Raw genomic sequence first — 24,725 nt, forward strand, 5'->3', positions numbered from 1 at the left:
TGAAGTGGGCCCACATGTGATGTTTGTGAGTTAATTTACAGTTGATAGGAATTGTGTTTGTTTTTATTCAGAGACCTGTGAAAGGTAAAGATTTTATTTAACCAGTGAATTAAAGGGTAAATTGAGAAGTCAAAGGAACAGTTTAAACAATTTAAAGAGACCCTATATTTTATTTTGTGCATTTATTTTGTTTTGTAAATATTTTACTTCCTGAGAGGAATTCACAGCCTTTTCATTTATTTCCTATTGTAAATAAACACCTGTGAAGGTTTTGACTTTTCGTGCACAAAAGCGCTGGAAACGGCGAGAGAAGCTTAATAATGCAACTTTAGTTCAGAGGATTAACTTTTGTTCACAAAGTGGCTCTGCGTGCACAAAAGCGCTGGAAACGGCGAGAGAAGCTTAAAAATGCAACCTTAGTTCAGAAGATTTACTTTTGTTCACAAAGTGGGTATGAGTGCACTAAACAGCTGGAAACAGTAGTTCTGCGTGCACAAAAGCGCTGGAAACGGCGAGAGAAGCTTAAAAATGCAATCTTAGTGAAGAAGATTTACTTTTGTTCACAAAGTGGTTCTGAGTGCACTAAACAGCTGGAAACAGTAGCTCTGCGTACACAAAAGCGCTGGAAACGGCGAGAGAAGCTTAATAATGCAACCTTAGTTCAGAAGATTGAATTTTGTTGACAAAGTGGTTCTAAGTGCACAAAACAGCTGGAAACAAAGTGGCTCTGTGTGCACAAAAGCGCTGGAAACGGCGAGAGAAGCTTAAAAATGCAATCTTAGTGAAGAAGATTTACTTTTGTTCACAAAGTGGTTCTGAGTGCACAAAAGCGCTGGAAACGGCGAGAGAAGCTTAAAAATGCAACCTTAGTTTAGAAGATTTACTTTTGTTCACAAAGTGGTTCTGAGTGCACTAAACAGCTGGAAACAGTAGCTCTGCGTGCACAAAAGCGCTGGAAACGGCGAGAGAAGCTTAAAAATGCAACCTTACTGAAAAAGATTTACTTTTGTTCACAAAGTGGTTCTGAGTGCACTAAACAGCTGGAAACAGTAGCTCTGCGTGCACAAAAGCGCTGGAAACGGCGAGAGAAGCTTAAAAATGCAACCTTAGTTCAGAAGATTGAATTTTGTTTACAAAGTGGTTCTAAGTGCACTAAACAGCTGGAAACAGTAGCTCTGCGTGCACAAAAGCGCTGGAAACGGCGAGAGAAGCTTAATAATGCAACTTTAGTTCAGAGGATTAACTTTTGTTCACAAAGTGGCTCTGCGTGCACGAAAGCGCTGGAAACGGCGAGAGAAGCTTAAAAATGCAACCTTAGTTCAGAAGATTTACTTTTGTTCACAAAGTGGTTCTGAGTGCACAAAAGCGCTGGAAACAGTAGCTCTGCGTGCACAAAAGCGCTGGAAACGGCGAGAGAAGCTTAAAAATGCAACCTTACTGAAGAAGATTTACTTTTGTTCACAAAGTGGTTCTGAGTACACTAAACAGCTGGAAACAGTAGCTCTGCGTGCACAAAAGCGCTGGAAACGGCGAGAGAAGCTTAAAAATGCAACCTTAGTTCAGAAGATTTACTTTTGTTCACAAAGTGGTTCTAAGTGCAAAAAACAGCTGGAAACAGTAGCTCTGCGTGCACAAAAGCGCTGGAAACGGCGAGAGAAGCTTAAAAATGCAACCTTACTGAAGAAGATTTACTTTTGTTCACAAAGTGGCTCTGCGTGCACAAAAGCGCTGGAAACGGCGAGAGAAGCTTAAAAATGCAACCTTAGTTAAGAAGATTTACTTTTGTTCACAAAGTGGTTCTAAGTGCACAAAACAGCTGGAAACAGTAGCTCTGCGTGCACAAAAGCGCTGGAAACGGCGAGAGAAGCTTAATAATGCAACTTTAGTTCAGAGGATTAACTTTTGTTCACAAAGTGGCTCTGCGTGCACAAAAGCGCTGGAAACGGCGAGAGAAGCTTAAAAATGCAACCTTAGTTCAGAAGATTTACTTTTGTTCACAAAGTGGTTCTGAGTGCACTAAACAGCTGGAAACAGTAGCTCTGCGTGCACAAAAGCGCTGGAAACGGCGAGAGAAGCTTAAAAATGCAACCTTACTGAAGAAGATTTACTTTTGTTCACAAAGTGGTTCTGAGTGCACTAAACAGCTGGAAACAGTAGCTCTGCGTGCACAAAAGCGCTGGAAACGACGAGAGAAGCTTAATAATGCAACTTTAGTTCAGAAGATTTACTTTTGTTCACAAAGTGGTTCTAAGTGCACAAAACAGCTGGAAACAGTAGCTCTGCGTGCACAAAAGCACTGGAAACGGCGAGAGAAGCTTAAAAATGCAACCTTAGTTCAGAAGATTTACTTTTGTCCACAAAGTGGTTCTGAGTGCACAAACCAGCTGGAAACAGTAGCTCTGCGTGCACAAAAGCGCTGGAAACGGCGAGAGAAGCTTAAAAATGCAACCTTAGTTCAGAAGATTTACTTTTGTTCACAAAGTGGTTCTGAGTGCACTAAACAGCTGGAAACAGTAGCTCTGCGTGCACAAAAGCGCTGGAAATGGCGAGAGAAGCTTAAAAATGCAACCTTACTGAAGAAGATTTACTTTTGTTCACAAAGTGGTTCTGAGTGCACTAAACAGCTGGAAACAGTAGCTCTGCGTGCACAAAAGCGCTGGAAACGGCGAGAGAAGCTTAATAATGCAACTTTAGTTCAGAGGATTAACTTTTGCTCACAAAGTGGCACTGCGTGCACAAAAGCGCTGGAAACGGCGAGAGAAGCTTAAAAATGCAACCTTACTGAAGAAGATTTACTTTTGTTCACAAAGTGGTTCTGAGTGCACTAAACAGCTGGAAACAGTAGCTCTGCGTGCACAAAAGCGCTGGAAACGAAGTGAGAAGCTTAACAATGCAACTTTAGTTCAGAGGATTAACTTTTGTTCACAAAGTGGTTCTGCGTGCACTAAACAGCTGGAAACAGTAGCTCTGCGTGCACAAAAGCGCTGGAAACGGCGAGAGAAGCTTAATAATGCAACTTTAGTTCAGAGGATTAACTTTTGCTCACAAAGTGGCTCTGCGTGCACAAAAGCGCTGGAAACGGCGAGAGAAGCTTAAAAATGCAACCTTAGTTCAGAAGATTTACTTTTGTTCACAAAGTGGTTCTGAGTGCACTAAACAGCTGGAAACAGTAGCTTTGCGTGCACAAAAGCGCTGGAAATGGCGAGAGAAGCTTAAAAATGCAACCTTACTGAAGAAGATTTACTTTTGTTCACAAAGTGGTTCTGAGTGCACTAAACAGCTGGAAACAGTAGCTCTGCGTGCACAAAAGCGCTGGAAACGGCGAGAGAAGCTTAATAATGCAACTTTAGTTCAGAGGATTAACTTTTGTTCACAAAGTGGCTCTGCGTGCACAAAAGCGCTGGAAACGGCGAGAGAAGCTTAAAAATGCAACCTTAGTTCAGAAGATTTACTTTTGTTCACAAAGTGGTTCTAAGTGCACAAAACAGCTGGAAACAGTAGCTCTGCGTGCACAAAAGCGCTGGAAACGGCGAGAGAAGCTTAAAAATGCAACCTTAGTTCAGAAGATTTACTTTTGTTCACAAAGTGGTTCTGAGTGCACTAAACAGCTGGAAACAGTAGCTCTGCGTGCACAAAAGCGCTGGAAACGGCGAGAGAAGCTTAATAATGCAACTTTAGTTCAGAGGATTAACTTTTGCTCACAAAGTGGCTCTGCGTGCACAAAAGCGCTGGAAACGGCGAGAGAAGCTTAAAAATGCAACCTTAGTTCAGAAGATTTACTTTTGTTCACAAAGTGGTTCTAAGTGCACAAAACAGCTGGAAACAGTAGCTCTGCGTGCACAAAAGCGCTGGAAATGGCGAGAGAAGCTTAAAAATGCAACCTTACTGAAGAAGATTTACTTTTGTTCACAAAGTGGTTCTGAGTGCACTAAACAGCTGGAAACAGTAGCTCTGCGTGCACAAAAGCGCTGGAAACGACGAGAGAAGCTTAATAATGCAACTTTAGTTCAGAGGATTAACTTTTGTTCACAAAGTGGTTCTGCGTGCACAAAAGCGCTGGAAACGGCGAGAGAAGCTTAAAAATGCAATCTTAGTGAAGAAGATTTACTTTTGTTAACAAAGTGGTTCTAAGTGCACAAAACAGCTGGAAACAGTAGCTCTGCGTGCACAAAAGCGCTGGAAATGGCGAGAGAAGCTTAAAAATGCAACCTTAGTTCAGAAGATTTACTTTTGTTCACAAAGTGGCTCTGCGTGCACAAAAGCGCTGGAAACGGCGAGAGAAGCTTAAAAATGCAACCTTACTGAAGAAGATTTACTTTTGTTCACAAAGTGGTTCTGAGTGCACTAAACAGCTGGAAACAGTAGCTCTGCGTGCACAAAAGCGCTGGAAACGGCGAGAGAAGCTTAATAATGCAACTTTAGTTCAGAGGATTAACTTTTGTTCACAAAGTGGCTCTGCGTGCACAAAAGCGCTGGAAACGGCGAGAGAAGCTTAAAAATGCAACCTTACTGAAGAAGATTTACTTTTGTTCACAAAGTGGTTCTGAGTGCACTAAACAGCTGGAAACAGTAGCTCTGCGTGCACAAAAGCGCTGGAAACGAAGAGAGAAGCTTAACAATGCAACTTTAGTTCAGAGGATTAACTTTTGTTCACAAAGTGGTTCTGCGTGCACTAAACAGCTGGAAACAGTAGCTCTGCGTGCACAAAAGCGCTGGAAACGGCGAGAGAAGCTTAATAATGCAACTTTAGTTCAGAGGATTAACTTTTGCTCACAAAGTGGTTCTAAGTGCACAAAACAGCTGGAAACAAAGTGGCTCTGTGTGCACAAAAGCGCTGGAAACGGCGAGAGAAGCTTAAAAATGCAATCTTAGTGAAGAAGATTTACTTTTGTTCACAAAGTGGTTCTGAGTGCACAAAAGCGCTGGAAACGGCGAGAGAAGCTTAAAAATGCAACCTTAGTTTAGAAGATTTACTTTTGTTCACAAAGTGGTTCTGAGTGCACTAAACAGCTGGAAACAGTAGCTCTGCGTGCACAAAAGCGCTGGAAACGGCGAGAGAAGCTTAAAAATGCAACCTTACTGAAAAAGATTTACTTTTGTTCACAAAGTGGTTCTGAGTGCACTAAACAGCTGGAAACAGTAGCTCTGCGTGCACAAAAGCGCTGGAAACGGCGAGAGAAGCTTAAAAATGCAACCTTAGTTCAGAAGATTGAATTTTGTTTACAAAGTGGTTCTAAGTGCACTAAACAGCTGGAAACAGTAGCTCTGCGTGCACAAAAGCGCTGGAAACGGCGAGAGAAGCTTAATAATGCAACTTTAGTTCAGAGGATTAACTTTTGTTCACAAAGTGGCTCTGCGTGCACGAAAGCGCTGGAAACGGCGAGAGAAGCTTAAAAATGCAACCTTAGTTCAGAAGATTTACTTTTGTTCACAAAGTGGTTCTGAGTGCACAAAAGCGCTGGAAACAGTAGCTCTGCGTGCACAAAAGCGCTGGAAACGGCGAGAGAAGCTTAAAAATGCAACCTTACTGAAGAAGATTTACTTTTGTTCACAAAGTGGTTCTGAGTACACTAAACAGCTGGAAACAGTAGCTCTGCGTGCACAAAAGCGCTGGAAACGGCGAGAGAAGCTTAAAAATGCAACCTTAGTTCAGAAGATTTACTTTTGTTCACAAAGTGGTTCTAAGTGCAAAAAACAGCTGGAAACAGTAGCTCTGCGTGCACAAAAGCGCTGGAAACGGCGAGAGAAGCTTAAAAATGCAACCTTACTGAAGAAGATTTACTTTTGTTCACAAAGTGGCTCTGCGTGCACAAAAGCGCTGGAAACGGCGAGAGAAGCTTAAAAATGCAACCTTAGTTAAGAAGATTTACTTTTGTTCACAAAGTGGTTCTAAGTGCACAAAACAGCTGGAAACAGTAGCTCTGCGTGCACAAAAGCGCTGGAAACGGCGAGAGAAGCTTAATAATGCAACTTTAGTTCAGAGGATTAACTTTTGTTCACAAAGTGGCTCTGCGTGCACAAAAGCGCTGGAAACGGCGAGAGAAGCTTAAAAATGCAACCTTAGTTCAGAAGATTTACTTTTGTTCACAAAGTGGTTCTGAGTGCACTAAACAGCTGGAAACAGTAGCTCTGCGTGCACAAAAGCGCTGGAAACGGCGAGAGAAGCTTAAAAATGCAACCTTACTGAAGAAGATTTACTTTTGTTCACAAAGTGGTTCTGAGTGCACTAAACAGCTGGAAACAGTAGCTCTGCGTGCACAAAAGCGCTGGAAACGGCGAGAGAAGCTTAAAAATGCAACCTTAGTTCAGAAGATTTACTTTTGTTCACAAAGTGGTTCTAAGTGCAAAAAACAGCTGGAAACAGTAGCTCTGCGTGCACAAAAGCGCTGGAAACGGCGAGAGAAGCTTAAAAATGCAACCTTACTGAAGAAGATTTACTTTTGTTCACAAAGTGGCTCTGCGTGCACAAAAGCGCTGGAAACGGCGAGAGAAGCTTAAAAATGCAACCTTAGTTAAGAAGATTTACTTTTGTTCACAAAGTGGTTCTAAGTGCACAAAACAGCTGGAAACAGTAGCTCTGCGTGCACAAAAGCGCTGGAAACGGCGAGAGAAGCTTAATAATGCAACTTTAGTTCAGAGGATTAACTTTTGTTCACAAAGTGGCTCTGCGTGCACAAAAGCGCTGGAAACGGCGAGAGAAGCTTAAAAATGCAACCTTAGTTCAGAAGATTTACTTTTGTTCACAAAGTGGTTCTGAGTGCACTAAACAGCTGGAAACAGTAGCTCTGCGTGCACAAAAGCGCTGGAAACGGCGAGAGAAGCTTAAAAATGCAACCTTACTGAAGAAGATTTACTTTTGTTCACAAAGTGGTTCTGAGTGCACTAAACAGCTGGAAACAGTAGCTCTGCGTGCACAAAAGCGCTGGAAACGACGAGAGAAGCTTAATAATGCAACTTTAGTTCAGAAGATTTACTTTTGTTCACAAAGTGGTTCTAAGTGCACAAAACAGCTGGAAACAGTAGCTCTGCGTGCACAAAAGCACTGGAAACGGCGAGAGAAGCTTAAAAATGCAACCTTAGTTCAGAAGATTTACTTTTGTCCACAAAGTGGTTCTGAGTGCACAAACCAGCTGGAAACAGTAGCTCTGCGTGCACAAAAGCGCTGGAAACGGCGAGAGAAGCTTAAAAATGCAACCTTAGTTCAGAAGATTTACTTTTGTTCACAAAGTGGCTCTGCGTGCACAAAAGCGCTGGAAACGGCGAGAGAAGCTTAAAAATGCAACCTTAGTTCAGAAGATTTACTTTTGTTCACAAAGTGGTTCTAAGTGCACAAAACAGCTGGAAACAGTAGCTCTGCGTGCACAAAAGCGCTGGAAACGGCGAGAGAAGCTTAATAATGCAACTTTAGTTCAGAGGATTAACTTTTGTTCACAAAGTGGCTCTGCGTGCACAAAAGCGCTGGAAACGGCGAGAGAAGCTTAAAAATGCAACCTTAGTTCAGAAGATTTACTTTTGTTCACAAAGTGGTTCTGAGTGCACTAAACAGCTGGAAACAGTAGCTCTGCGTGCACAAAAGCGCTGGAAATGGCGAGAGAAGCTTAAAAATGCAACCTTAGTTCAGAAGATTTACTTTTGTTCACAAAGTGGCTCTGCGTGCACAAAAGCGCTGGAAACGGCGAGAGAAGCTTAAAAATGCAACCTTACTGAAGAAGATTTACTTTTGTTCACAAAGTGGTTCTGAGTGCACTAAACAGCTGGAAACAGTAGCTCTGCGTGCACAAAAGCGCTGGAAACGGCGAGAGAAGCTTAATAATGCAACTTTAGTTCAGAGGATTAACTTTTGTTCACAAAGTGGCTCTGCGTGCACAAAAGCGCTGGAAACGGCGAGAGAAGCTTAAAAATGCAACCTTACTGAAGAAGATTTACTTTTGTTCACAAAGTGGTTCTGAGTGCACTAAACAGCTGGAAACAGTAGCTCTGCGTGCACAAAAGCGCTGGAAACGAAGAGAGAAGCTTAACAATGCAACTTTAGTTCAGAGGATTAACTTTTGTTCACAAAGTGGTTCTGCGTGCACTAAACAGCTGGAAACAGTAGCTCTGCGTGCACAAAAGCGCTGGAAACGGCGAGAGAAGCTTAATAATGCAACTTTAGTTCAGAGGATTAACTTTTGCTCACAAAGTGGCTCTGCGTGCACAAAAGCGCTGGAAACGGCGAGAGAAGCTTAAAAATGCAACCTTAGTTCAGAAGATTTACTTTTGTTCACAAAGTGGTTCTGAGTGCACTAAACAGCTGGAAACAGTAGCTTTGCGTGCACAAAAGCGCTGGAAATGGCGAGAGAAGCTTAAAAATGCAACCTTACTGAAGAAGATTTACTTTTGTTCACAAAGTGGTTCTGAGTGCACTAAACAGCTGGAAACAGTAGCTCTGCGTGCACAAAAGCGCTGGAAACGGCGAGAGAAGCTTAATAATGCAACTTTAGTTCAGAGGATTAACTTTTGTTCACAAAGTGGCTCTGCGTGCACAAAAGCGCTGGAAACGGCGAGAGAAGCTTAAAAATGCAACCTTAGTTCAGAAGATTTACTTTTGTTCACAAAGTGGTTCTAAGTGCACAAAACAGCTGGAAACAGTAGCTCTGCGTGCACAAAAGCGCTGGAAACGGCGAGAGAAGCTTAAAAATGCAACCTTAGTTCAGAAGATTTACTTTTGTTCACAAAGTGGTTCTGAGTGCACTAAACAGCTGGAAACAGTAGCTCTGCGTGCACAAAAGCGCTGGAAACGGCGAGAGAAGCTTAATAATGCAACTTTAGTTCAGAGGATTAACTTTTGCTCACAAAGTGGCTCTGCGTGCACAAAAGCGCTGGAAACGGCGAGAGAAGCTTAAAAATGCAACCTTAGTTCAGAAGATTTACTTTTGTTCACAAAGTGGTTCTAAGTGCACAAAACAGCTGGAAACAGTAGCTCTGCGTGCACAAAAGCGCTGGAAATGGCGAGAGAAGCTTAAAAATGCAACCTTACTGAAGAAGATTTACTTTTGTTCACAAAGTGGTTCTGAGTGCACTAAACAGCTGGAAACAGTAGCTCTGCGTGCACAAAAGCGCTGGAAACGACGAGAGAAGCTTAATAATGCAACTTTAGTTCAGAGGATTAACTTTTGTTCACAAAGTGGTTCTGCGTGCACAAAAGCGCTGGAAACGGCGAGAGAAGCTTAAAAATGCAATCTTAGTGAAGAAGATTTACTTTTGTTAACAAAGTGGTTCTAAGTGCACAAAACAGCTGGAAACAGTAGCTCTGCGTGCACAAAAGCGCTGGAAATGGCGAGAGAAGCTTAAAAATGCAACCTTAGTTCAGAAGATTTACTTTTGTTCACAAAGTGGCTCTGCGTGCACAAAAGCGCTGGAAACGGCGAGAGAAGCTTAAAAATGCAACCTTAGTTCAGAAGATTTACTTTTGTTCACAAAGTGGTTCTAAGTGCACAAAACAGCTGGAAACAGTAGCTCTGCGTGCACAAAAGCGCTGGAAACGGCGAGAGAAGCTTAATAATGCAACTTTAGTTCAGAGGATTAACTTTTGTTCACAAAGTGGCTCTGCGTGCACAAAAGCGCTGGAAACGGCGAGAGAAGCTTAAAAATGCAACCTTAGTTCAGAAGATTTACTTTTGTTCACAAAGTGGTTCTGAGTGCACTAAACAGCTGGAAACAGTAGCTCTGCGTGCACAAAAGCGCTGGAAATGGCGAGAGAAGCTTAAAAATGCAACCTTAGTTCAGAAGATTTACTTTTGTTCACAAAGTGGCTCTGCGTGCACAAAAGCGCTGGAAACGGCGAGAGAAGCTTAAAAATGCAACCTTACTGAAGAAGATTTACTTTTGTTCACAAAGTGGTTCTGAGTGCACTAAACAGCTGGAAACAGTAGCTCTGCGTGCACAAAAGCGCTGGAAACGGCGAGAGAAGCTTAATAATGCAACTTTAGTTCAGAGGATTAACTTTTGTTCACAAAGTGGCTCTGCGTGCACAAAAGCGCTGGAAACGGCGAGAGAAGCTTAAAAATGCAACCTTACTGAAGAAGATTTACTTTTGTTCACAAAGTGGTTCTGAGTGGACTAAACAGCTGGAAACAGTAGCTCTGCGTGCACAAAAGCGCTGGAAACGAAGAGAGAAGCTTAACAATGCAACTTTAGTTCAGAGGATTAACTTTTGTTCACAAAGTGGTTCTGCGTGCACTAAACAGCTGGAAACAGTAGCTCTGCGTGCACAAAAGCGCTGGAAACGGCGAGAGAAGCTTAATAATGCAACTTTAGTTCAGAGGATTAACTTTTGCTCACAAAGTGGCTCTGCGTGCACAAAAGCGCTGGAAACGGCGAGAGAAGCTTAAAAATGCAACCTTAGTTCAGAAGATTTACTTTTGTTCACAAAGTGGTTCTGAGTGCACTAAACAGCTGGAAACAGTAGCTTTGCGTGCACAAAAGCGCTGGAAATGGCGAGAGAAGCTTAAAAATGCAACCTTACTGAAGAAGATTTACTTTTGTTCACAAAGTGGTTCTGAGTGCACTAAACAGCTGGAAACAGTAGCTCTGCGTGCACAAAAGCGCTGGAAACGGCGAGAGAAGCTTAATAATGCAACTTTAGTTCAGAGGATTAACTTTTGTTCACAAAGTGGCTCTGCGTGCACAAAAGCGCTGGAAACGGCGAGAGAAGCTTAAAAATGCAACCTTAGTTCAGAAGATTTACTTTTGTTCACAAAGTGGTTCTAAGTGCACAAAACAGCTGGAAACAGTAGCTCTGCGTGCACAAAAGCGCTGGAAACGGCGAGAGAAGCTTAAAAATGCAACCTTAGTTCAGAAGATTTACTTTTGTTCACAAAGTGGTTCTGAGTGCACTAAACAGCTGGAAACAGTAGCTCTGCGTGCACAAAAGCGCTGGAAACGGCGAGAGAAGCTTAATAATGCAACTTTAGTTCAGAGGATTAACTTTTGCTCACAAAGTGGCTCTGCGTGCACAAAAGCGCTGGAAACGGCGAGAGAAGCTTAAAAATGCAACCTTAGTTCAGAAGATTTACTTTTGTTCACAAAGTGGTTCTAAGTGCACAAAACAGCTGGAAACAGTAGCTCTGCGTGCACAAAAGCGCTGGAAATGGCGAGAGAAGCTTAAAAATGCAACCTTACTGAAGAAGATTTACTTTTGTTCACAAAGTGGTTCTGAGTGCACTAAACAGCTGGAAACAGTAGCTCTGCGTGCACAAAAGCGCTGGAAACGACGAGAGAAGCTTAATAATGCAACTTTAGTTCAGAGGATTAACTTTTGTTCACAAAGTGGTTCTGCGTGCACAAAAGCGCTGGAAACGGCGAGAGAAGCTTAAAAATGCAATCTTAGTGAAGAAGATTTACTTTTGTTAACAAAGTGGTTCTAAGTGCACAAAACAGCTGGAAACAGTAGCTCTGCGTGCACAAAAGCGCTGGAAATGGCGAGAGAAGCTTAAAAATGCAACCTTAGTTCAGAAGATTTACTTTTGTTCACAAAGTGGCTCTGCGTGCACAAAAGCGCTGGAAACGGCGAGAGAAGCTTAAAAATGCAACCTTAGTTCAGAAGATTTACTTTTGTTCACAAAGTGGTTCTAAGTGCACAAAACAGCTGGAAACAGTAGCTCTGCGTGCACAAAAGCGCTGGAAACGGCGAGAGAAGCTTAATAATGCAACTTTAGTTCAGAGGATTAACTTTTGTTCACAAAGTGGCTCTGCGTGCACAAAAGCGCTGGAAACGGCGAGAGAAGCTTAAAAATGCAACCTTAGTTCAGAAGATTTACTTTTGTTCACAAAGTGGTTCTGAGTGCACTAAACAGCTGGAAACAGTAGCTCTGCGTGCACAAAAGCGCTGGAAATGGCGAGAGAAGCTTAAAAATGCAACCTTAGTTCAGAAGATTTACTTTTGTTCACAAAGTGGCTCTGCGTGCACAAAAGCGCTGGAAACGGCGAGAGAAGCTTAAAAATGCAACCTTACTGAAGAAGATTTACTTTTGTTCACAAAGTGGTTCTGAGTGCACTAAACAGCTGGAAACAGTAGCTCTGCGTGCACAAAAGCGCTGGAAACGGCGAGAGAAGCTTAATAATGCAACTTTAGTTCAGAGGATTAACTTTTGTTCACAAAGTGGCTCTGCGTGCACAAAAGCGCTGGAAACGGCGAGAGAAGCTTAAAAATGCAACCTTAGTTCAGAAGATTTACTTTTGTTCACAAAGTGGTTCTAAGTGCACTAAACAGCTGGAAACAGTAGCTCTGCATGCACAAAAGCGCTGGAAACGGCGAGAGAAGCTTAAAAATGCAACCTTACTGAAGAAGATTTACTTTTGTTCACAAAGTGGTTCTAAGTGCACTAAACAGCTGGAAACAGTAGCTCTGCGTGCACAAAAGCGCTGGAAACGGCGAGAGAAGCTTAAAAATGCAACCTTACTGAAGAAGATTTACTTTTGTTCACAAAGTGGTTCTGAGTGCACTAAACAGCTGGAAACAGTAGCTCTGCGTGCACAAAAGCGCTGGAAACGACGAGAGAAGCTTAATAATGCAACTTTAGTTCAGAAGATTAACTTTTGTTCACAAAGTGGTTCTGAGTGCACAAAACAGCTGGAAACAGTAGCTCTGCGTGCACAAAAGCGCTGGAAACGGCGAGAGAAGCTTAAAAATGCAACTTTAGTTCAGAAGATTAACTTTTGTTCACAAAGTGGCTCTGCGTGCACAAAAGCGCTGGAAACGCCGAGAGAAGCTTAAAAATGCAACCTTACTGAAGAAGATTTACTTTTGTTCACAAAGTGGTTCTGAGTGCACTAAACAGCTGGAAACAGTAGCTCTGCGTGCACAAAAGCGCTGGAAACGGCGAGAGAAGCTTAAAAATGCAACCTTACTGAAGAAGATTTACTTTTGTTCACAAAGTGGTTCTGAGTGCACTAAACAGCTGGAAACAGTAGCTCTGCGTGCACAAAAGCGCTGGAAACGACGAGAGAAGCTTAATAATGCAACTTTAGTTCAGAAGATTAACTTTTGTTCACAAAGTGGTTCTGAGTGCACAAAACAGCTGGAAACAGTAGCTCTGCGTGCACAAAAGCGCTGGAAACGGCGAGAGAAGCTTAAAAATGCAACTTTAGTTCAGAAGATTAACTTTTGTTCACAAAGTGGCTCTGCGTGCACAAAAGCGCTGGAAACGCCGAGAGAAGCTTAAAAATGCAACCTTACTGAAGAAGATTTACTTTTGTTCACAAAGTGGTTCTGAGTGCACTAAACAGCTGGAAACAGTAGCTCTGCGTGCACAAAAGCGCTGGAAACGACGAGAGAAGCTTAATAATGCAACTTTAGTTCAGAAGATTTACTTTTGTTCACAAAGTGGTTCTAAGTGCACAAAACAGCTGGAAACAGTAGCTCTGCGTGCACAAAAGCACTGGAAACGGCGAGAGAAGCTTAAAAATGCAACCTTAGTTCAGAAGATTTACTTTTGTCCACAAAGTGGTTCTGAGTGCACAAAACAGCTGGAAACAGTAGCTCTGCGTGCACAAAAGCGCTGGAAACGGCGAGAGAAGCTTAAAAATGCAACCTTAGTTCAGAAGATTTACTTTTGTCCACAAAGTGGTTCTGAGTGCACAAACCAGCTGGAAACAGTAGCTCTGCGTGCACAAAAGCGCTGGAAACGGCGAGAGAAGCTTAAAAATGCAACCTTACTGAAGAAGATTTACTTTTGTTCACAAAGTGGTTCTGAGTGCACTAAACAGCTGGAAACAGTAGCTCTGCGTGCACAAAAGTGCTGGAAATGGCGAGAGAAGCTTAAAAATGCAACTTTAGTTCAGAGGATTAACTTTTGTTCACAAAGTGGTTCTGCGTGCACAAAAGCGCTGGAAACGGCGAGAGAAGCTTAAAAATGCAACCTTAGTTCAGAAGATTTACTTTTGTTCACAAAGTGGTTCTGAGTGCACAAAACAGCTGGAAACAGTAGCTCTGCGTGCACAAAAGCGCTGGAAATGGTGAGAGAAGCTTAAAATTGCCACTTTGGTCCAGATAATGAATTTTTAATGACTAAAGGTGAAAATCAGAACACAGGGGTAGTGGATGGTCACCTTGAACAAGGCTCAGGTGAAATATCCCTGTCAACTTTAAAATAATTTTGTAAAGTAATGTTTTCAAGTTTTCAAGACTTCTTAATCTAATATTTGCTCAAAGTTGATTAAAATTGCTTAAGATAGTGAGATAAGGATATATTTGCTACAATGAATAAGATATTGATTTTCTTAATAAAGATTAACCTTAAAAAGACTTCCCCCCACTCTTGTTTAGGATGACCCTCACTATCTGAATGTAAAATCTCAAGTAATTTTGCTGTACGCATTTTGAGTAAATTCAAGGGAAAGTCAGTTAAATTTTAATTATGGCATCCATAACCTTCTCCCATTATGTGTTAGGATAGGTCTTTTTTTACCTAAAAAAAAAATCCTTAAGAGCTGACTTAGAATCTTCACCTCATCCTCGTTCAGGATGATACCCACTATTTGTTTATAATATTTCAATTTTTTTTTACGAAATTTTTTTTGAGAAAGTGAAAGGCAGCTCAATTTTCATTATGGCAAAATATTAACCCAAAAAAGTCCTTAAAAGGTAACCCTAACCCTCTATCTATATTTAAAGTTTCCAGTAATTTTAAACATTATTAAGACTAAATTCATATAAGGTCACTGTGAACCTTGACCCTTGACCACTTTAATTTGTTTGAGTCCAAGTGACTCCATTGAGAAGGAATTCCCTCAAGCAGTGAGTCCAAGTTACCAGATATAATGAAATTCCCTACTGACAGTCCTAATATATCACATTCACAGTGACGTGAGGTAACTCTGACCTTTAACTTCGAAGGGAAAAAAAACCTTCATCTTGAGTTTAAGTTAATGCTTTTACCAAGTTTGACGACATTCCCATAGGCTGATCTTGATATATCATTTTAAGAAAAAATATTAACATACTTTGTGAGAACACTGTGACATTTGGCTACCAAAATGAAATCCAAATTCATGTGAATGTTTGTACCAAATATGAAAGAATTCCCTGAAGGCATTTTGGATATATATCGCATATACAAGACAAGAAGTGTGCTTTGTGAGGTGCTAGTGACCTTGCCATTTGATCTTTGATCCTTCATCAATCACATCCAAAAGATGTCCCTACTTTTGGTGTATGTCTGACAATGATAAAGTCTAATCAGGAAGGAGCTCAACACTTCTAATTGCATTTATCACTGCATAAATATTTTGTGATTTACTTCTTAACATCTGTTTAAATCATTATTATTATTGAGATCACATGTCTTTTCCCCTCCCATAACCCCTTTTGGTCCAAAGTTCAAAAACTTTCAATCCCATTTGTTCAACAAAATACAATATTTGGAGGACCAAAGTTATGCTGATATGGGAAAAACATTAGAAATTCCCAAATTATTTCTAATCTACTTTTCTTAAAATTTGTTTTTATTTATTTTAGGATTTAATTCTTTGTTAATAACATCAAAAAGCCAATGATACCTTAAATTTATTTAATATACTTAAATTTACTTACCTTTACTTACCTTTGGCAGTTGAGAACTCCTCTCTCTCTCTTTTTTCCCCCTGTCTGCTTAAAGCAGATTGACCGCAGCGTCGATATAATCCTGGCTCAGGTCTCATACCTCCAGTCCTAGCCACATCTCTGGTGCAAAACTCTATTACCTATATAATATCATAGTTTGTTAAATCATGAGCCCGACTTCAGAACCCAATATAACAAGTGTATTAAATCAACAAACACTCCATATATTTATACTCCTTAACTCTGTGACCTCCTCTTAGATCACGAGCCTGTTTATTCCAATACTCTTCAGTTAACCCAGTTAACTACGTGATCTCCAAGATCACCAACAGGCTTATTCTCTATTCCTTAGTTAACCCAATTAACTCCGTGATCTCCAAGACCACCTGAAGCTTCCTTGATTCTACATCGGTTTGGAACCGATGTAGAATGCAGACACGTCGGTCACTCACCCAGTGAGAGAATCGTTTCCCTTCTGAATTTGTCTTCCCAGAAAGACAGTGTCTCTGTGCTACTTGGTCCCCCAGATTACAGCAGTGAGAGCACTCTTTGGTTCTCAGGCATCAGGCCCTCACGTCTCTACCCTCTTTTGTCAGGGAGGTTGAGGTCAGAGACCCAGACTACCTGCGCAGTTTTACCTTTCATCCCTGAGATCCAGAGTGTCCTCTCATACGAGTGATCCTGCCGACAACGCCAAAATTGTGGTGGAAATTTCTGTGAAACAAGCACAAAGTCAAACACTTCTTTTTGTAAGTTTAATTCAGCATCTGCAGATGGACTCATCAGTACACATCACCTGAATGACATGCACAAATGAGCAAAGAACTTAGGAGAATCTGTGTTCTTACAACTCGCATCCCCTTTCCACTAAGCATGCAATATATATTACCCTCCTGTAGTTTCACTCAGTGGAGGAGACATCCCGTCCTTTTGTTTACATGTTCTGTGGATGACCCCCCCTGTGAGAACCCAGTTGTTTGATCCCAATCAGAGATACTAAAAGATACCATAAAGTTCTGGTTTCTCAAGGCCATAAAACTCAAGTCTCTTAAGCCACCATCGTAAACCTTAAAGTTGCCCTTTTCAATTAACAATTTGGTCAACCATTTGTTCAGTCCTCCACATACATCTTTGCTCATGCAATTATACATACAAAAATGTAACATTTCCATTACAGTGCTAAAAGTGTTAGAGCTGAGCAGGGATCAGTGAGGATGAGGTCATATTTAAAGAGAGAGAATGGGCTGTAATTGGTGGGTGACTGACGAGCACCCATAAACCTATCGGTAGCTGAGTACATGACTCTCTCCTGCATGAACTAACACATTAGTCACAATTCAAGTTCAGGATTTCTACGATGACATTCTCACTTTAAACTTAATTTAAAGTATCACAAATTAAAGCTGACCTTGAATTATGATCAGTCAGAATCAAATTGTCATATATCACAAATCATAAACTGGATTTATTTTCATAATTAATTATGGATAAAATTACAAGGTATGTTGCAGAAATCTGGAATGGATATCTATATCATTGAGCATGTACAAGTTACATTGTACAAGTACATGTTCTACTGAATAAGGGATCAGCCACTTGCTATCTGTAATACAAACAGTCATCATCAGGAACATCAGAGATATCATAGTTAATAATCATCCCAAGGTACTTGTAGTTCTCTAAAATGTCTACCACATGTCCCTTGATGATAGTATTCTAAGAGTTTGAGGACTGATGCCTAAAACTCATGTCCTTGGTTTTTGTCACATTTAGTAGTAAAAATACACAGTCACACCAATACAGATTCACAATCCACAATGGGACCATGGTTGTTCTCATCTGCATGGAGGAAACTGACTGTCACAGAGTCATCAGCAAATTTGAAAAGTAATCTGTTGTCATGCCAGCTGCGGCAGTCATCAGTATACACATTATAGAGGGGAGGTGAAAGGACACAGTAGGAGACCCTGTGGATGATGACAATGTGTCTTACATGCATTACTTTCTGTGTCAGTTGCAGCTCGAGGCATGTATCCAAAATTATCTTTTCCAGGCACTATACTGATACTGTAGTCACTACAAGTTACGCATGTTCCATTTTGCCTGGGGGACATTTAAAACAAACCAGTCTACAACACAATAAAAATCACATGAAAATCAACCTCCCTCCCCATCTTTTCATATTTTTTTACTCCTCAATTTTTTAATGTGGATTTAGAATTTGATACTGAGCATAGCCGTGAAATTTCCCCCCCAAATAGAAATGGTACAAGTTGTCAAATAAATGTTATCTACATAAATCCCCACATATTTCAAAAACCTTCTCAGAACACAGTTAACATCACAGTATATTGTAAGGTATTGTAATGGAAATTTTTACATTTGTGAATGTTTAATTGCATTAGCAGACATGTATGTGGATGACTGACCAAATGGTTCACCAAATTGTTTATCTGAAAGGGCAACCTTAAGGTTTACGATGGTGGCTTAAGAGACTTGAGTTGTATGGCCTCGAGAAACCAAATCTTTATGGCTTCTCATGGTATCTCTGATTGGGATCAAACAACTGGGATCTCACAGGGGGGGTCATCCACAGAACATGTAAACAAATGGCCAGGATGTCTCCTCCACTGAGTGAAACTACAGGAGGGTAATAAATACCTTTGAATGCTTAGTGGGAGGGGCCTGAGAGTTATAAGAACACAGATTCTCCTATGTTCTTTGCTCATTTGTGCATGTCATTCAGGTGATGTGTACTGATGAGTCCATCTGCAGATGCTGAATTAAACTTTCAGAAAGAAGTGTTTGACTTTGTGCTTGTTTCACAGAAATTGCCACCACATTTGGCGTTGTTGGCAGGATCACTCGTGTGAGAGGACACTCTGGATCTCAAGGCTGAAAGGTAAAACTGCGCAGGGAGTCTGGGACTCTGACCTCAACCTCCCTGACAAAAGAGGGTAGAGACGTGAGGGCCTGATGCCTGAGAACCAAAGAGTGCTCTCACTGCTGTGATCCGGCGGACCAAGTAGCACAGAGACACTGTCTTTCTGGGAAGACAAATTCAGAAGGGAAACGATTCTCTCACAGGGTGAGTGACAGACGTGTCTGCATGGCAAGGTTTGGAACCGATGTAGAATCAAGGAAGCTTCGGGTGATCTTGGAGGTCACGGGTGGTCTTGGAGACCACAGAGTTAATATAGAATAAGCCTGTTGATGATCTTGGAGATCACGTAGTTATTAGAATAAACAGGTTGGTGATCTGAGAGGAGGTCACAGAGTTAAGGAGTATTGATATGTACGTGATATAATAATAGAAATATACGGAGTGTTTGATGATTTTAATACACTTGTTATATTGGGTTCTGACGTCGAGCTCATGATTTAACAAACTATGATATAATATAGTAAATAGAGTTTTGCACTGGAGATGTGACTGGGACTGAAGGACTGAGACCTGAGCCAGGATAATCTCGACACTGCAATGAATCTGCTTTAATAAGAGAGAAAAAAAAGAGAGAGTGAGAGAAGTTCTCAACCGCCAAAGGTAAGTAAAGGTAAGTAAATTTAAGTAAACTTAAGTATATTAGGGGTATAATTGGCTTTTTCAGGGTATTAAGAAAGACTAAATCCTAAAAACAAATTTTTAACAAAAGGAAATTAAAAAGAAAGAACGGATTAAAATAAATTAGGGAATTTCTAAATGTCTTTTCCCATATCAGCATAACTTTGGTCTTCCAAATTTTGTATTTTGTTGAACAAATTGGGAGTTTAAATTGATAAATAAGAGTTGTGTTAAAACTGCTGAGACAACCTACTAGAGAAATGGGTTTAAACATCGGTAAAGGAAAGAAAGATAAGGATAATGCTAATCCACTTCAGCTTTCTTTTCTTAATGTTCAGTATATGTTAATAAGTGATTGTAAGCGTAGAGTTAGAGAGGAAAGAGTTAGAGAGGAACGAGTTAGTGAGGACAAATTAGAAGGAAAAAAGAAATGTAGGGATATTTGTACTGGAGCGTGTGAATTTTGGTTAACTGAAGTGACTATCAGGGACAGTTTACAAAAGGTAGGGATTGAACTAATCTCCAAGTCTCAGTGTGTCCGACTAGACCCTGATCTGGACTCAGCTCCACCGAGAGGACAACCACAGCCAGCAGCGGTGCAGTGTGATGACCAGCAGGACACTCAGCTGCTACCGGTGCAGAGGGCGCAGGCGGCAGCTCCAGCCGTCCCTAACCTCCATCCAGACCTCGAGCTTGTTGCAGCAGAGGAGGTGGACAGGCCTCCATCATGCACCACTCCATATGTGGCAGCACATACTCCATGGCGCACCGGGAAGGAGGCAATTTATGATTTGAATGCAACCCCGCAAGCACCGATGGTGGAGGTGGCTGCAGGAGATGGAAACACTCAGCTGATCTACAGACCATGGACATTCACCAATATGAAAGAACCTACCACTTCATCTCTCCCACAAGTGTTAAGTGGGGGAGCGGTATGCAGTGCAACTGGAACCAGCACTGAACAGCAAAGACTGCTGATGACTGAGATGGGGACTCAGTATTCGAAAGTGGCAAGATCCGTCTCTGCACAGGAGCGGAGAATGGTGAATCCAGCATGGGGTAATGCTGATTATGCAGAAAAACTCTTGAACAGCAAGAAAAAGAAAAAGGCAACGCAGTTGACAGAGGGACTGCGAATGGCACAGCTGGCAGCATATCAAAACCAAGTCTGCGGGCACAAGAAAGGTCATGGAGGGAGAGGAAGGGGATGTGGAAGAACTGACGCTTGTTTCAAATGTGGCAAAATTGGACATTGGATCAGGGATTGCCCTGAGAACCAATACACATAGTGCGATTGAGTAGCGGTGGAGCTGGGGACAGTGAAGGATTCATCTGGTGCAGACGCGGAGACAGAGAGAAAGTTTCAACCTACTCACCAAATTCGTAAGAGCACTGTAACACGCACACCATATGAATTACTGTTAGAACTGATGCATATATGCAAAAACACACAATCAAAGTAAATGGTAAAGACATCACATTTTTGGTAGATTCAGGTGAAAACAGAATCAGTCTCCAAAAATGAATGTTAGAGATGTTTTAAAACAATTGAAGCAACAGGTACGACAGTGCTAGAGAGATACACTGTACCATTGTTTAAAAAAAAAAAATGAGGTTAAGGAAATTTTAAACATTAATTTTTGTTGTCACCACGCTGGCTGATAGATATTATTGGTAGAGATTTCATGTGTTCATTGAGTAATATGCTAATTTTAACATCACAAGGCGTAGATGTAACTAGAGGATTTGATATATGCATATCAATGGAAGATTCTGAACGCTTCCCTCACCTCTGTAAGTAACACTTTCTTGTGAGATGCTGAGGTACTCACCCAGATGTAATTACAGATGTTATCCTAACACAAAGGATGGTAGAGAAGGTTAGAGTAAGTAGTTAAAGAATGTGATAGAGAAAGTTAGATTAAAGATTAACGATAGGTTAGGTTGGTTATACTAGAACAGTAATCACTGTGTTGTCTCAGTAGCTTAGATTGACTCACTGGACAAATTGTTTAAGGTATCAAATTCTGATCTCCATGTTCTATTAAGCAAAGGAGAACAAAAACAATTGGTATTGAAAGTTTTGGAACTTTGGACCAAAAGGGGTTATGGGAAGGGAAAAAACATCTGATCCCAATAATAAAAATAATTTAATCAGAGGTTTAGAGGTAAATCACAAAAGATTTCTGCAGTGATAAATGCAATTAGGACTGTGGAATTTATTATTGTCAGACTGAACACTTTTCAAAAGCTAAGTGACTCAGATACAGTACAGCTGATAAATGCAGATATGAAGCTGTTTGTGGACGACTCAGCATTAAAAGATCCAGCAACTGGTAGAAGCCAAGTGGGTTTTGACGTTACAACTTTGTATGACAAATTTGGCTGAATCACTCATTACATTATTCTGCAGAAGCTGCAGAATTGGTTGCATTGATTGAGAAATGCAAATATGTAAGTGACAGGTGTCAACATATACACTGGTAGCAGGTATGCATTGGGAGTGGTATATGATTTGGCAGATTTTTGGCTAAAGGGAAATTCTCAAACCCATTACCTACCATACATTGGTTGCTGTTCTGATTGATGCTGTGTTGTTATTCAAACTAATTGCGTTCTGCAAATGTGAAGCATTTTTTAAAGACTTTTCAGTTTCACAGGGGAATGTGAGAGCAGAAGCTGCTGCAAAAGCTGCAGCAAAGCACAGTCTGCTTGTCCGAGGCGTTTCTGAATCTGATAGGTCATTAACACCTAATGTATTTGATGGGTCATTAACATTTAAATACAGATTTAAAGGAGCGGCAGATAAGGGCAGCTCAGTTAAAAACAAACAAAAAAACTGTTTGAAGGAAAGTGGATTGTTTGGTGGCTATACATTTTGGTCTGGAACAAATAGGAAATCCTGTTTAGAAAGATATCTGTTTCCTCATAGTTGACACATGGTCAGAACCAAGTGTCAAAGGGGGGATGCCAAATGTAGGAAGAGATACAGATATATTGGTTTACAAAAGAATTGTCAAACTCACAAATGACTCACAAATTATTTTTAAATTTTCATTAGAGTTATATAATTGGTACTATAATAATATACAAAGAGGAATCCAGATTATATAAAGTGAACTGTTTGAGGGATTTTATGGAAGAACAAAGTGAGGGAAAGCAATACTGTCTTGATTTTATTGACATGTGTGTTTCTCCACATTTAAACAGGACTCTTCAGCAGTTGCGAAGGCACTGCTCAGGGAAATGTTTTATTGTGCAACCTGTCCCCTATGCTTTTTGAGATCCACAGATAGGTGAAGGAAGCCCTACCAAAATCCATAGATGGCAGTGAAGGCTGCTGAAAGATCAACTTGGATGTATGCAAGCCATTGCAGGGAGGTTCCTGAGCAAGGAGTGGATTCTTCAGAACACAGCGTGCATTGATGTCAGTGAGTGCACCTCAGCCTTCAACTGCTTTGTGTCCGCGAGCAAGGAGGGGGTGGAAATCTCTAGGACCACACGTCTCCAATCTCACGAAGAGGCGGCACATTGATTAGGGGGTTGGCTAGGGTGACGCTGCTGATAAACGATGACGCCGACAGACAAAAAGTGACACCTGATGGGACGACTGGGATGCAGTTCAAGGGAAAAGATGTGTTCCCTGTCCTTGCTCACAGTCATCATCGTCCTGCCAACATTGCTATGGCAGGTGAAACCTTGGCAGGAAGAACAACACCAAACTAAACTGAGCATCATAGGCAAAAAAAAAAAGGAAACTCTTGTTTGAACTGACAAAGCCTGAAGTCAATTCATGGTATGCAGCCATGAAGACAACTGCGAGGAAAGATCATCAATGAGAGACCTAACCTCACTTACTTCCATACAGATTGCACTCACTATTATGAAGATATGAGTGTTCCACATTGAAAGTGTCTTCAAAGGATTTGAGGGACTCTTCCCATGGTGGGGAAATGTGCGAACAACACACAGAATAGATGGGATTGTACTTAGTGGGGGTTGGGTTTTCATTTTTGTTTCTCCCAATATTCAGGGCCTCAGAAATGTGGCTCTGCGAAATAGGATGGCTTTGGACATTATGCTCACCAGCCAAGGAGGTGTTGGTCACATAATCTGATCTGATTGCTGCACATACATACATACATACATCTGACAATTTGATGCATATTGTTTTTCATTTAAATTGCCTATTGTTTGAGGAAAAGAACAAGGACACACAGATTCCTGAAGCATGGAATTGATGGTCATAGTGTATTTTAAATGTGAAAAATGTGTCATTGGAATATTTTACATCGATTCAGATTTTTGTTTGTATTTAAGTGTTGTTGGTCTGGTGTATTGATTGTGTACTATTTGTGTACTTTAATCAAGAATGCAATTAGATATGTTAAATTTCCGGGCCCTCATCTAGAATGAAATTCTCAATTTCAAGATGATGCGTTTGTCTAAAAATGATAGTTGTTTAGTGAGCATGAAATGCTCAAAGGGGGGAAATGTAATGGAAATTTTTACATTTGTGAATGTTTAATTGCATTAGCAGACATGTATGTGGATGACTGACCAAATGGTTCACCAAATTGTTTATCTGAAAGGGCAACCTTAAGGTTTACGATGGTGGCTTAAGAGACTTGAGTTGTATGGCCTCGAGAAACCAAATCTTTATGGCTTCTCATGGTATCTCTGATTGGGCTCAAACAACTGGGATCTCACAGGGGGGGTCATCCACAGAACATGTAAACAAATGGCCAGGATGTCTCCTCCACTGAGTGAAACTACAGGAGGGTAATAAATACCTTTGAATGCTTAGTGGGAGGGGGCTGAGAGTTATAAGAACACAGATTCTCCTATGTTCTTTGCTCATTTGTGCATGTCATCCAGGTGATGTGTACTGATGAGTCCATCTGCAGATGCTGAATTAAACTTTCAGAAAGAAGTGTTTGACTTTGTGCTTGTTTCACAGAAATTGCCACCACAGTATCACATTTTTTATTACTCACCTTATTGTTGGAACCTCAACCATATTTACTGTCCCTGGCTCAGACTCTCTCTCAAGCATCTACAGTAGGTGTTTTCATTCCCAAAACACAGGCTCTCTTGTGGTTCCAAGAGTCTGTAAGAGTAGAACAGGAGGTAGAGCATTCAGCTACCAGGCAGACAACCTCTGTGCATTTACGGTTAAACTTAAAACATCCCCCCCCCCCCCCCACAATCCACAATGGGACCATGGTTGTTCTCATCTGCATGGAGGAAACTGACTGTCACAGAGTCATCAGCAAATTTGAAAAGTAATCTGTTGTCATGCCAGCTGTGGCAGTCATCAGTATACACATTATAGAGGGGAGGTGAAAGGACACAGGAGGAGACCCTGTGGATGATGACAATGTGTCTTACATGCATTACTTTCTGTGTCAGTTGCCAGTTGCAGCTCGAGGCATGTATCCAAAATTATCTTTTCCAGGCACTATACTGATACTGTAGTCACTACAAGTTACGCACATTCCATTTTGCCTGGGGGACATTTAAAACAAACCAGTCTACAACACAATAAAAATCACATGAAAATCAACCTCCCTCCTCATCTTT

Source organism: Paralichthys olivaceus, chromosome 22 (genome assembly GCF_024713975.1).
Source record: "Paralichthys olivaceus isolate ysfri-2021 chromosome 22, ASM2471397v2, whole genome shotgun sequence".
NCBI classification, from domain to species: Eukaryota; Metazoa; Chordata; class Actinopteri; order Pleuronectiformes; family Paralichthyidae; genus Paralichthys; species Paralichthys olivaceus.